The sequence below is a fragment of the Otolemur garnettii genome, unplaced genomic scaffold (assembly GCF_000181295.1).
Source record: "Otolemur garnettii isolate 467f Iridium unplaced genomic scaffold, OtoGar3 scaffold00006, whole genome shotgun sequence".
In the NCBI taxonomy this organism is placed as follows: domain Eukaryota; kingdom Metazoa; phylum Chordata; class Mammalia; order Primates; family Galagidae; genus Otolemur; species Otolemur garnettii.
In genome coordinates, this window is record NW_003852401.1 from 34,335,566 (window position 1) to 34,348,364 (window position 12,799).

Sequence of the window (12,799 nt, forward strand, 5' to 3'; positions counted from 1 at the left end):
TGAATTTCAAAAAAGAGTCAAAGTCACTCAAAAAGGTGAGTGACTCTACAAATCGCCTCATACTCTTTCATGTTGCTAATTATTTTTCTTACCTACATATACTCATTGCATTACCGTTGGCCATTGTCAGTGCAAATATTTTATCATGTTTTCATTTACTTTCAACTTTTCTTCATATCATTTTAAAATAGAGACACTTTGTATTTATTATTGAATTATTATGTGGTCAAACATATGGGTCTTTTGTGAATTCTTCAGTTAATTAGTCAGACCTGACCTTTTGGTACCTCCTGGAGACTCTTATGTGTGCTGACTTGATGAAAGCTATGTGTGCTTTACCCTAAAATAAGCCCAGATTCACATGTAGCAGACAGAGAATTGGTTTATACTTTACGGTTATTCGTGGACCCCTGATTACCATCCCTCCGGTTAGAAAGTCCTGTTGTATCTCAAAATCTGTTAATTAACAACTTACGTTGTCATCTAGAGTTTTCTTGTTTTACTTTTCATTGTCAATGTTTAACCAACTAGAATTTATTTTGTTGTCAAATGTGAAGCTCTTAATTGAATTTTTATAGGGATGCCATTTGCCTGATGTCATCTGTTAAGTAATCTATCTCCTCCCAAAACAACTTGTTTTGCATTCTTTTAAGTTGTTGTATTTATAAAGATCTCTTTTACTGTTTTCTGTTCTATTATTCTGTCAAGTCTTTAGACATGACAGAATAATTTCTCATTTTAACATTTTCATAAACATTCTTACCTGTTCTTTTTTCTAGATTAAAATTTAGGACCAGTCTTTTATGTTCTAAAAACAATCCCAGTAACAGTTTAGAACAATTGTATGAATCTTGGCTTCTTGGCAACAGTTGGTTTGGCCATTCAAGGAAGTGTGTCTCTAAATTATTCAGCTCTTCTTTATATTGGCATAATAAAGCTTTGGACTTGCCTTTAGTTGCGTACTTTTTGGTTTAGACTTATTTTTTGAATGGCACATATTTATTTGATTTACTATTACTTTAACTGGATATAACAAAGCTATTGCTCTGTGTGTATTTCCTATCTCTAGTTCAGGCTTTATTTTATTTTATTTTATTGCAGTTTTTGGCCAGGGCTGGGTTTGAACCTGCCACCTCCAGCATATGGGGTCGGCGCCCTCCTCCTTTGAGCCACAGGTGCCGCCCTAGTTCAGATTTTAGAGTCAAGCTGACTTGAATTCTGCCCCTACCTTCACTGCCTGAGCAAGTGAAAATTGTATTTCTCAACCTTGTTGAGTTTCACTTTCTTCATCTGAAATTTGGGTGAATAGCTCAGAATCACAGGACTATTGCTGGGATTAAATGAACTTAGATACCTGGAAAGGACTGAAAATATAGAAGCTGATAAAATTGCAGTATTATTAAACATAGGTCATTATGGAAGTTTTGAGATGCACAAAACTCAAGAAACCTAGAATCTGCATGGATGGAAACAAAAGAAACCCTCCCCGCCACAGCAATAAGCTGAGCAAGTTGAATCTTGCACAGGTGGATTAGAGAGGATGCTGTCGACTGTGATTTTTGGGAGTGAATTAACGGACCATAACAGACTGTCTCAAAACTTGTAGTCACCCACATATTTCTGTCACACTGGCTTACCATTCAAACAATGTTAAGTATGAAGAATGAAAGTAAGCTTTCATGTCTAGGTCCTGATTTCCTCTGTTTTTTAATGTTTTATGTCTTGAAGCAGCTAGCTAACATTGATTGTATACTTAGAACAGGTAAATGGCTTTTTTTAAAAGCTACAATCTTCAACCCCCCAGTCTGTGGCTATTAGGAACTGGGCTGCAGGAGGTGAGCAGTCTGCTGAGTGGGGGTGAGCAAGTGAAACTTCATCTGTATTTATAGCTGTTTCCCATGGCTCACATCACTGCCTGAGCTCCACTATCAGGCGTCCTCAAACTACGGCCCGCAGGCCACATGCAGCCCGCCTAGGACATTTATCTGGCCCACCGGGTGTTTTTGCCGCTGCTACCTGTCCTACATAGCAGCTGACTCGTCCCGGGGCCCTCAGTCTGGCCCTCCAACGGTCTGAGGGACAGTGAACTGGCCCCTGTTTAAAAAGTTTGAGGACCCCTGAAGCAGCAGCATTAGGTTCTCATAGGACTGGGAACCCTACTGTAAACTGCGCCCGTGAGGGATCTAGATTGTGCACTCCTTAGGAGAAGCTAATGCCTGACGATCTGAAGTGGAGCTGAGTGGTAATGTGAGTGGCTGCAAATACAGATTATCATTAGCAGAGACGTTTGACTGCACAGAGACCATAATAAATCAATTGCTTGCAGACTTCTATCAAAACCACCTCCCACCCCCGACCCCGGTCTCTGGAAAAATGGTCTTCCATGAAACCAGTTCCTGGTTGGAGACGGCTGTTTACTTTATAGATTCTTTTATTTCATCTTCACATATAAGGTACCACAGTTAGTAAACAGACAGTTGGGCTTTTAACCCAGGTTTGGTTTGACCTTGGAACTGGCCTTGTCTCTGCCACTTTGGGGTAGCAAATGATGTTAAACACACAAAACGCACTGTGGAATTTTGCATCTTGTCTTTTTTTTTTTTTTGGAGACCCATGGGATTGGTAGTCTTTTAAGTTTAAAGGAAAACATCTAGCCTCAAAGCCTTTCTTAGAGGTAAGGCTTTGATAAATTATTTCAATTTTAATTTTTTCAGTGATCTTCTGCAGAAACATGTCCACTTAATAAGGTTTTCAAAGTTATTAGCCAATTATTATATAAAGCATTTTCTAATACTATACGTATCTTTTATATTGGTTTTTATGACTTAATATTTAGAATTTATTTCATTAATGTTTTCTTTTTCTTTGCTTGATTAGTTTTTTTTCAATTAATATTTAGAATTTATTTCATTAATGTTTTCTTTTTCTTTGCTTGATTAGTTTTTTTTCAATTAATGTTCTCTAAAGAGCTAGTTCTTGGATTTCCTGATTAGTAATTTTTTTTTCATTATCTTGTCTTAATTTTGTTAATTTCTTTCCTGTTTTCATTAGGATTACTCTTTGTGCCTTTATGCATCTTACTGGTTGATCTCGATTCATTTATCTTTCCTTTTACGTTGAGAAACTTTTTTTAAATGTGTGTTTACTTCTGAGCACACTTTTTATTGACTGTCGTTATTTTCTATTGATGTTTTGGCTTCCGCTTTGATAGAAGGACAATTGAGAAACGTATTTTTTTTAATTATTTAAGAAGAAAAAACAAATTCCAGATCCCAAGAGAAAAGTACATATAAGAGTTTAATACTTTGTCACTACTGAGATTTATAATTGACCATTTTTTCCTCCTGCTGCGCTGTGGTCAGATAATACAAATGTTAGATAACTGACAGCACTGGTGGTTTGTGAGGTATTGTTTATCTTTAGGGAGATTGTTGAGATTTCCTTTTGGTCTTATATATTTTCAACTTTTCTTTAAAAACTCTTAGTTGATCCATAAAGTCTTAAAAACAGGCCTCTTTGTAGAACATATTTTGATATTATTAAGTCATCTCTATTGTGTAAACAAATTCTCTATATTCTTTCTCCTGAAATAGAAATATCCAAACACTATTTTACTTCTTTTTTCTTAAAGTCTTTGATTCATCCATTTTGGGGTGGGGCTCACATTGGGCGCATTAGGATCACAGTGGAGCAGCTGAGTAAATTTGATGACATCTTAGATACTTTTTTGTACTTATTTTAAATCTTGGATGCTCTTGTCCTCCTGATTCAAATGAATCTACAGAATACTGGCAACTATTGGCTATTATTAATGATTTCATCTTTTTTTTATTATCCAAACACTTTATTATTATTAATTTTTATTTTTATTATTTTTATTTTTATTAATTTTATTTTATTATTTTTATTATTAATTTTATTATCCAAACACTTTTGTTACTTCTTTTTTCTTAAAGTCTTTGATTCAGCCATTTTTTTCATCCTGTTAGATTTATTTTAGGTAGCACCTTGTCTCTTACGTAAATTCAACTTCTTTGTCCTTTTTAAATGATTTTTATCTAAAATGTTACATTGTTTGCATTCTTAATGGTGGTCTGTTTTGCCATTCATATATTTGTGAGTGTTGGAGAAAAACCTATTCCTATTCTTCAATTTTTAGTTTTCTTATATTTTAGGTAGTTGTAAAGAAAGTGAATATTTTAAAATAAATATATCTTATAACAGGGTAGATACCGCCTTTGACTTCTTGCTATGTAAACGTGGCTTCCTTTTACTGGGTTTCTTTCATCTACTTATTTCCCCATCTTTAATACCATAATCTGGACTCAAGACTCAGGCAACAGACTATTCTAGTTAATTTATTTCTTATCATTATTTTCATTTTATTCTCAAAAGAATTCTTTTTTTTTTTTTTTTTTTTTTTTGCAGTTTTTGGCTGGGGCCAGGTTTGAACTCGCCACCTCCAGTCTATAGGGCTGGCGCCCTACTCTTTTGAGCCACAGGTGCTGCCCTCAAAAGAATTCTTTTAAAACAGTTATACATATTAAGACTTAACTCCCTATTCTATTTAATTTAGAGTCATCATTAAGTCTTTTCTAATAATTACTATACATCCTAGGGTTTTTAATTTTGACTTATTCATAAGCTAAAATAAATCTTTAAATTATTTACTTAGTTTATTTTGGTTTTCAGAATCTGTGTTCGTAGACAGGCTGGTTAGTGTAGTTTCTCAATCCTACAAATGTATGTCTTCTGCATTCACCCATGAAGTATGATAAGCTTCTTATAAAGTTCTGGGGTTCGTGGCTTCCTCTCAATAGCTTTAACTGTGTCTTTCATCGCCTTCTAAAATTAGTTTTGTAATATCTTAAGCCAGAAACCCCGTTTTGTTTAGCTTTTTTGTTTGAATACCTGGTATTTTTTCGTTTATATTTATAATGAAAAAATGTATACATTACAATTAGTCTAAGGGATAAAATTCTTTTTTTTTTTTATGTCAGAAAGGCTAATGTTTATTTATTCATTTACATTCCATCGATTTCCAAAAATAATTTGGCATCTTACAAAAAATCATAGAATAAAACATTAAACTTTGTTTAAATTAGATAATATTTAAGGCGAGAGACAGTAAGTGGAGTAAAAAGCTGAGAGCCCATCCCTTTGCTTAACAGCCACACTGAAGAGTAGAGCCCGGCAACTTTTTTTTTTTTTTTTTTGATAAAATTCTTTTTATTAACATTTTCTGGACCATACTGAGTCTTTTTAACTTGACTTGAACATTTTTATTCTACTATGACTTTGATCACTGGCAAGGTTGACCACAAGGCTTCAGAGCTTGGGCTCTAGGGTATGAGAGAACTGGCTTCAAAGTCCTATTCTGCTTCATGCTAGTTACATTTATGTGGTTTTGGGAAAGATACTTGACCTTTCTAAGCCTTAAGTGTAAAATCTGTAAAAGGGGAAAAATAATGTTGTCTATCTCATGGGGTAGTCAGGTGATGGAATGTGCTTAAAGCCCCCAGTAGAGCATCTGGTGAGTAATGACGTCAGAGGAAGACAAAGCTTGTGCAGCACTCTGGAGCTGGATTTCTGCTTCCCCTTTTCCAAATCCATCATCTTGTCTTTTCTTTTCGCCTCTTTCCACATCAACTCCACTTTCCACCGTATCCACGTCCCTATGAATTGACTCCTTCCAATGCAAACTTTGCTTTTGCTGACCCCACTTTATACTAGGAGTGTAGTCTTTCCCGCGACTCCAGGTTGACTGCTAGAAGATTCCTTTTCTCTGCTGTTTTCCGTAAGTTCCATATTAACGTTTTCTTCCCTACACTCGTCTTTTTCTTTCTTGCCAGTTCTTTTTCTTGTACTCTTATGTTTCTTTTGCCTTCTTTTCTTTCTCCTTCCTTTCTTTGCATTTTTTAAAAAAGTATTATTTTTTCTCAATATAAAACTCTGGCTTCAGAAAAAAAATGTGATGCTGTCCTTCCTTAGTGCTTAGTGTCCGCGTGTTTTTTTACTTGAATCTGCCACTGAAGCGTGGGTTGAGGGGCAAAAATTCCAGTCCACTTTTGAGATTCTGGCAAAGATCCATTTGAAATGAATATGCTGAGTGGCGGGGATGGAGAGGAGAGCATCCCTACCCCTCTGTCAATAGTAAAGGATTAATAACCAGTCTCTGCAAGCATTGCTAAACTGATTCTTTGCATCATGGTCCATCCTCCAGTAGAAGAAAATGGAGAGGGAGTATGTCAGAGATAAGATTCTGGCATCAGAATTCCTGGGCCAACTTCAGCTGTTGCTATTCTTGGTCTTTTCTGAATGGTTACTGTAGTTCCAGCCATCGTATCCACATTTCAGGTAAAAGGAAGGAGAAGAGACTGATGCAGGGTTAGCAATGCCGATAGCAAGAAAGCAAATACTTTCTGAGAAAAGCACAGCAGACGTATGCTTTCCTAGTCAGAACTTTGTCTCATGTGCACCCTCATGACCAGGGCATCTAGAAAGGCACAGTTTTGACATCCCAACACATAGACTAGAGAAAGGCATCCCTATACATAGACTAGAGAAAGGCATCCCAACACATAGACTAGAGAAAGGCATCCCAACACATAGACTAGAGAAAGGCAATGAAAATGAAAGTTAAAAATGATTTCCTCATTCCATTCATATCCACCACAGGGTTCTTAGAAATGCCTCCAAAATTTTTGTCATTGATTTCAGTTAGTCTTCATTGATTGTTTCCTTTATGAATGTGTGTGTGGCAGGGATATGATTTTTAAAATATTTTTGGTTACTTTCAGTCTCTAATAATTAGAAAGCCTGCTAGGACTTGATATAATAAGCCAGGAGTTTCTAAAATGGTCATAAAATGTTCTTCAAATTCTAGAATCTAAAGGGTTTAGCCACCTCTACCAGAATTTAAAGCTGAACATTGAAAAACCTTGTTTAAAAATTAGCATCTAGAAAAGCATCATTTAAATTCTTTATGTTTAACAGAAAAAAAACGATAATAAAAGAAAAGGCCTGTAGAGTAATTTAGAATATTTGTAATAACAGAGATGCAACTGATTTTTCTTGCCTGTCCAAGGGTTTCACTGCTGGCTTTTGAGATGAGAAGCCTACAGTCTGATTAAGCAAATAAGTATCTTTGCAGTCCTTACCATAACGTTTGAAATTATAAAGCACTCTGATATCAAACAAAAGAACATTTCACTATTTTCCTCAGTGTCACCTCAGTGGTTAGTCACCAGTAGGAAAGATCACCTACAAATGGAGACCATGTTTTAGAATCACTGTGGGCACAAAGACATTCATTTGTTAACCAGTCAGACTGCCACCTGTACCCACGGGCCTGTTAAAACCAGATCTGTTTGACAGATCTTAGTTGTGTTGTTCCTTCACCAAGCAGAAATATACCAAGGTGCTGAAAATGCTATTTTGTTAATAAGTTAGCAAAACTAAGAGAAACATGTTGCTAAAACTTAGAAACATTGACGAAAGCTTGGCCTAATTAGAGATTCATTAAACATTAGTGTAAATTCAGAAAACAGTCCTTCTGAATTGTTACGGTGTAGGAGGTGGTTAGTCTCAGGAAATCATACCAACCATTGTCTTTGGCAGCCTATCAGGTGCCAGGCTCTTTATATTCATTACCTCAGATTCTAGCAGTCCCCTTGTGGAGTAAATGTCATCTCCCCATTACAGTTTAGGAAGTTCTAGAGAGGTGCAGTAAATTGTCCAGGGTTATGCAACTATTAAAGAGCCCCCGATTTACTCTAGGTTTTTCTCACCCTAAAGAGTGATTTAAACCATTGTCCTGTAATTCAAGGCTGTATTTATTGTCATTTTGAGAACAAATGAGAAACAGGTAGGGTAAAGATGTCTTCCTGCAGGAGTGAGCCTAGAAATTGCATATTTATCCAGGCTACGTCCTGGTAAAGCCTGCAGAAATGAGCAGAAAAGGGAACGTGAGCAAAATTTGTTTCTCCTCCGCCGACAAGGATAAGTTGAGAGAGGAAACCCTTGTCTTGTCACAGTTTGTCTACTGCAGTAGGTTTTAAAGTGTGGGAACGAAACCGAGGGCCAGACCTAGATTCTGGGTTATGGGTCTAAAAAGAGGCCTCACACATCACATTCAGGACAGTGTGTTTGGATGGAGTGGAGTGTACAGGGAGAACTCAGAGAAAGCTTCGTAATTGTGACTTGATTTTAATACCTGTGATCTCAAGTTAGCCTACTTCTGTCTGGCCCTTCCTCAAGTTTTATTCTGTAAGAGTTTATGTAGCGAAGTATTTCAAGAAAATGATTATTGAGTTTGCAAATGAAATATCATTGGTTTGTATGGGTTGCAGAAAATGTAATTTTGATCTTTTAGTTGTAACAAGTATGTATGTGCCATAATAAGCCAGGATTCATGTGGATTTCATAGTAGTGTTGAGTACATTGGATACTTTTTCTTCCATTCTTGACATACTTTACTAGCCACACATTCATACGATTGGTAAAACATACCTATAGTCCAGAAAGTAGAAGGGAAGAGGAGAGAGAGGGGAGGGGAAGGAGAAGTGGGAAGATGCAGGGTGTTTGGGGGGGACCTCACCTAATGTGGATGATATAATGGTACTATTATATCAAACTATTAAGGAAAGCATATAATTGTCTTTACCACAACAAATAAGTAAGCGAGGTCATGGGTGTGTTAATTAGTTCAAAGTAAGCATTTCACATTGTGTATCAAATCAGTATACTGAATCCCATAAATGCATTAATGTACATAGTTATGATTTAATAAAAACAAAAACAAACAAAAAATTAAAAAGAAAGACAGGATTCATGAATAAAAGAAGGCACTTCAATGTAAATGACAAAATTTTTCATTGCAAACTAGGGGCTGTCTTTAAGTATGTTTAGAGACCAGATTTCTTTACCTTTGGGTTAGACTAAAAATCTAAGGAAAAAGAACGATTTTACAAGAGAATGAAATAAAAATTTGACTTGCATGGTCCTAAACCAATTTTCCCTTTTCGTTCGTCTTTCCCTCTTTGGTTCAGGTGTGGATGAGTCATGAGTGAGTGTCCAGGTAATACCAAGACGACTCATATTTCTAAATCTTGAGGTATCATTAACTGTGTGTGCTGATGTTACAACCCAATTTTAGGCCTGGAACTTTTGAATTAATGTAGAATTAATGTAGAACATACAGCAAAATTCAGCCCCAGTACCAGATACTCCTGATCAAGGTGAAACTGGTGATCTGATGGCTCTTTCAGGCTCTTCATGACCTGACAAAAGAAGATTGGTTTGCTTTGTTGGCTGTTCGTTATTTTATTCTTAAATCATCATTTTCATGCACCTGGCTGCAATCAACGTAATGTTTTTAGCAATCTTAGCAGGCTTTAAACACCTTCTGCCTCATCTTTGTGGCTCCAGCTTGCAATGAATCTTTTCCCATAATTGCTGGTTTCTCTTAGCATTGGTACAACGATTAATTTCCTGGGTACTGCTTCCCATTTCTGTTTTTTGTTATCTTAAGAAACATGAATGGGGACTGGTTTTGTCTTGGATTGTTGCTGGATATTTAGCAAGTTTGATTCTGGATGATTGTTGATTGGTCATGAAGTTTCCCCACTGATCTGGTCCACATAATACCTTGTCATTTTCTTAGACCGAGTTGTTTTTATGTCGAGAAGATTTCCCTGTTAGGAAACAGTTTAATTATCTAGATTTGCTGTTGTTCCTCTTATTGATAAATTATCTTCCTGTAATAAAACATATATCAGTTTTCCCTCTTGTCAGTTGCCCCTAAATTACAATGATAGACCTGTTTGGGGGGGGGTGTCAAGTAGAAGAGCAGTTATTTTTTCTCTTTAATAAGTGCAGGTGAAAAGTTAGTCACCCAAGATTTCCAATAGATTCCTTTTTTTAAGGACCACTAACTACAGATTCATTTCAAACATTCACACATCTGTGGAAATTATCTGGGAAAACGCTCAGTGAGGGATTTTTTTTTTTCTTTTTTAATTTAAGTGCTAGCAGTTGCACTTAGAAACCCAACAAGAAGCATTACACGGAAATGTCTCTCTGGGGATATGGCCTACTTCTTCAAAACCTAGCGCTGGGCCCATGAAATACTTTGAACTGCTCTGAGCAAAAATGTAATACAGACACCAGGTAGGGATGGTGTCATTAATTATCCTGTTTAGGCTGCTGAAAACTAGAAGTGGGGTAAGGTTCGCTGAGTGAAGAAGAGTTACCTAACCAGGCTGTGAAGCACATCAGACTGTGACCACAGCAGGCGAGATGACAAATTCGTAACAATAATGGGATAAAATAACGTAGCAATGTTAGGACATTTAGTATACATGTGAAATATTATGTTATAAAAACCATATTTTCCTGACATGGCATTTTTCTGCTTATCATGGATAGAATGTGCGAAAGTTAGTCCTGTAGAATCTACCAATGAAATTAAGGCTCAAGAGTTTTCTGAATATTACAGTAAACAAAAAGCCAACTGCGTTGGGCAGCGCCTGTGGCTCAAAGGAGTAGGGCGCTGGCCCCATATGCCAGAGGTGGCGGGTTCAAACCCAGCCCCAGCCAAAAAAATAACTGCAAAAAAAGCCAACTGCATTGCGAGAATGGATATAAAAGGTTGGGTGACCATGATTACATGACATGCCACACTTAGCTTTTTGATCCACTTGTCAAAGAACTACCTGACAGATCAATGTGTGTGTGCTTCTTCTCCCCTTTGCAAATTCATCTGCAAACCGTGTTGGGTAATGATTGGTAGCAAAGCTCTGCAGCCAAGTTCAACTGGTTTGAATTCTAGCTCTACCACTTACTGCTTATGTATTTGAGTTGCTGCGTGTAACTCAAAGCCTCAATTTTGTTATCCGTGAAATGGGAATAAGAATCTTACCTACATTACACAGTGATAATACATGTAAAGCATAGAGTACCTGGCTCAGCCAAGAGCTCAGTAAATGTTGGTTATGATTACGAGGTCAGTAAAGGATGCAAAACTTCTTAACTGGGAAAGGTGATGTAGAAAGAATTCCCCAGTAAGTCATGTTCGTTTCATTGCTTTGAAAGTTCACGGATAGCTACCCAGACCTTGCAGATCTTTTCACATATATTGTTGTTTAGGATAATTGATAATAATTCCAGGAAGAAATTTGAGAGGTATACAGCATGACTACATGTGGGTTGTTAGGGGAGGTGGTCACCGGGCTTGGGGTTGTGAGACACTGCTCTTTTTCTCTAGGTACATTAATCTTTTAGCCTCTCACTTGTGACTTGCTCCAAAGCTCTTTATGCTCAGCCTGTCTGTTCTTGGAGATCAGAAGGGTCTAGGTTTTCAGAGGCCAGTGTAGTGTGTGCCAAGGTATTTAGCAGAGAGGGGTAAGTTTTAGGAGTCCGATGTTACTGTTGTGGACTAGGGAATTCCCTGCAAAGGGCTCCCTGCCTGCCTTCTACTTTTCCTGTACGTGTGGGTTGCTCAGTCTTTCATAGCTTGACTTAGGCTTCCCTTCTGCATCATCCTTCTGAGCATAAATACAAATAAGAAGTAAGATGTGAATCAGACTTGCCCAGAGACCAGAGTCCTCTCCACACACTAACCGTTACCAAACCATAATGTCTACCCAAATTAACTTATGTCTAATTCCTAAGCTAATTAGTTACCTCCCCGTAAGTAGAAATATCACCAATTCGAAATCCATTGCTCTCTCCCATATTTTTTCACACTTTATTTTGGTGAAATTCAAGAAATTCTCAAATTAGATAATTTCTGAAGTTGTTCCTTTTCAAATGTCAGGGTAAAATCATCCAAACACCTCCTCTTGCCACGTGTAGTTCCAATTTCCTGCAGCTCATTTTTTCTGTCTAATTACAAGCTCTCCAAGAAGAACTCATTTTTGCAACTCAGCATGAGCACAAGTAACTCTTACTTCTTCAGGCTGAGTTGAATACAGGAGGCTTCCTGAATCTGCCAGAATTCAGCTGCTTAAGGTACAAGATAAGTGTAAATGTTCCCTGTTCTATTACTGTCTTATTATTATTATGATTACATTTTCTGTAGTGTTAAGTCTCACTACAGAAGACGTCTATCTCCCCATGGGCGGGACCCCAGGTTGGGTATTTCTGTAGGTAACATGGGAAACTTCTTTTCTCTTTTTTTCCTGCTGAAGGATAAGATGTAAAACCTAGAAGTTTTAACTGTGTGTTAAATTTGATTTTTAAATTACTAAGTTGCTTCCGATACCTTCATCAAATCTGAGTGTACTTTTCGGTGTCATTTTGTTTACTCATGAAAAAAGAAAAACGTGTGTGTTCCTTTGAGAGGATTCTGCTCTCCCATAACTAAGTGGCTGGGATGTCTTTCCAGACTGAGCTTTCTTGCTGTAGCCTTTGCCCTTCACTCTCATAACTGGGACATCCCATCTTAGGGGGAACTAGACCATCTTATGTTGAGACTGGAATCAGTACAATAATCAGAATCCTTGGAATCGTTTCTTAGTTTCTCTGACAGTAATGGATTGAATCTACTGAATGATCACGAATTAAGTCAACCAAGGTATTTGTTTTACAAGCCAAGCTTCCCTGTCTCCTGGCATTTATCACACACCCTCCCTCCCTTCTTAAGCGTTTCTTGCTTTATCAGGTTCTCCAGTTGGTTCTTAACAAGTGCTGCATCCAAACAAAGCAAAAATAATTGTTTCCATAGTTCTCATATTTTAAAAGTTCATATAATTGGGTTTTAATTTCCTTACTGTAAGTTTGTTTGTTAATACAACCA

General features: G+C 37.0%; 1 protein-coding gene across 2 annotated transcripts in view; it reads left to right on the forward strand.

The window, feature by feature from the left end:
- Positions 1-12,799, forward strand: part of PCSK5 (proprotein convertase subtilisin/kexin type 5) — a 430,298-nt gene that overhangs the window by 213,052 nt on the left and 204,447 nt on the right. The gene's annotated exons all lie outside the window — the stretch shown is intronic.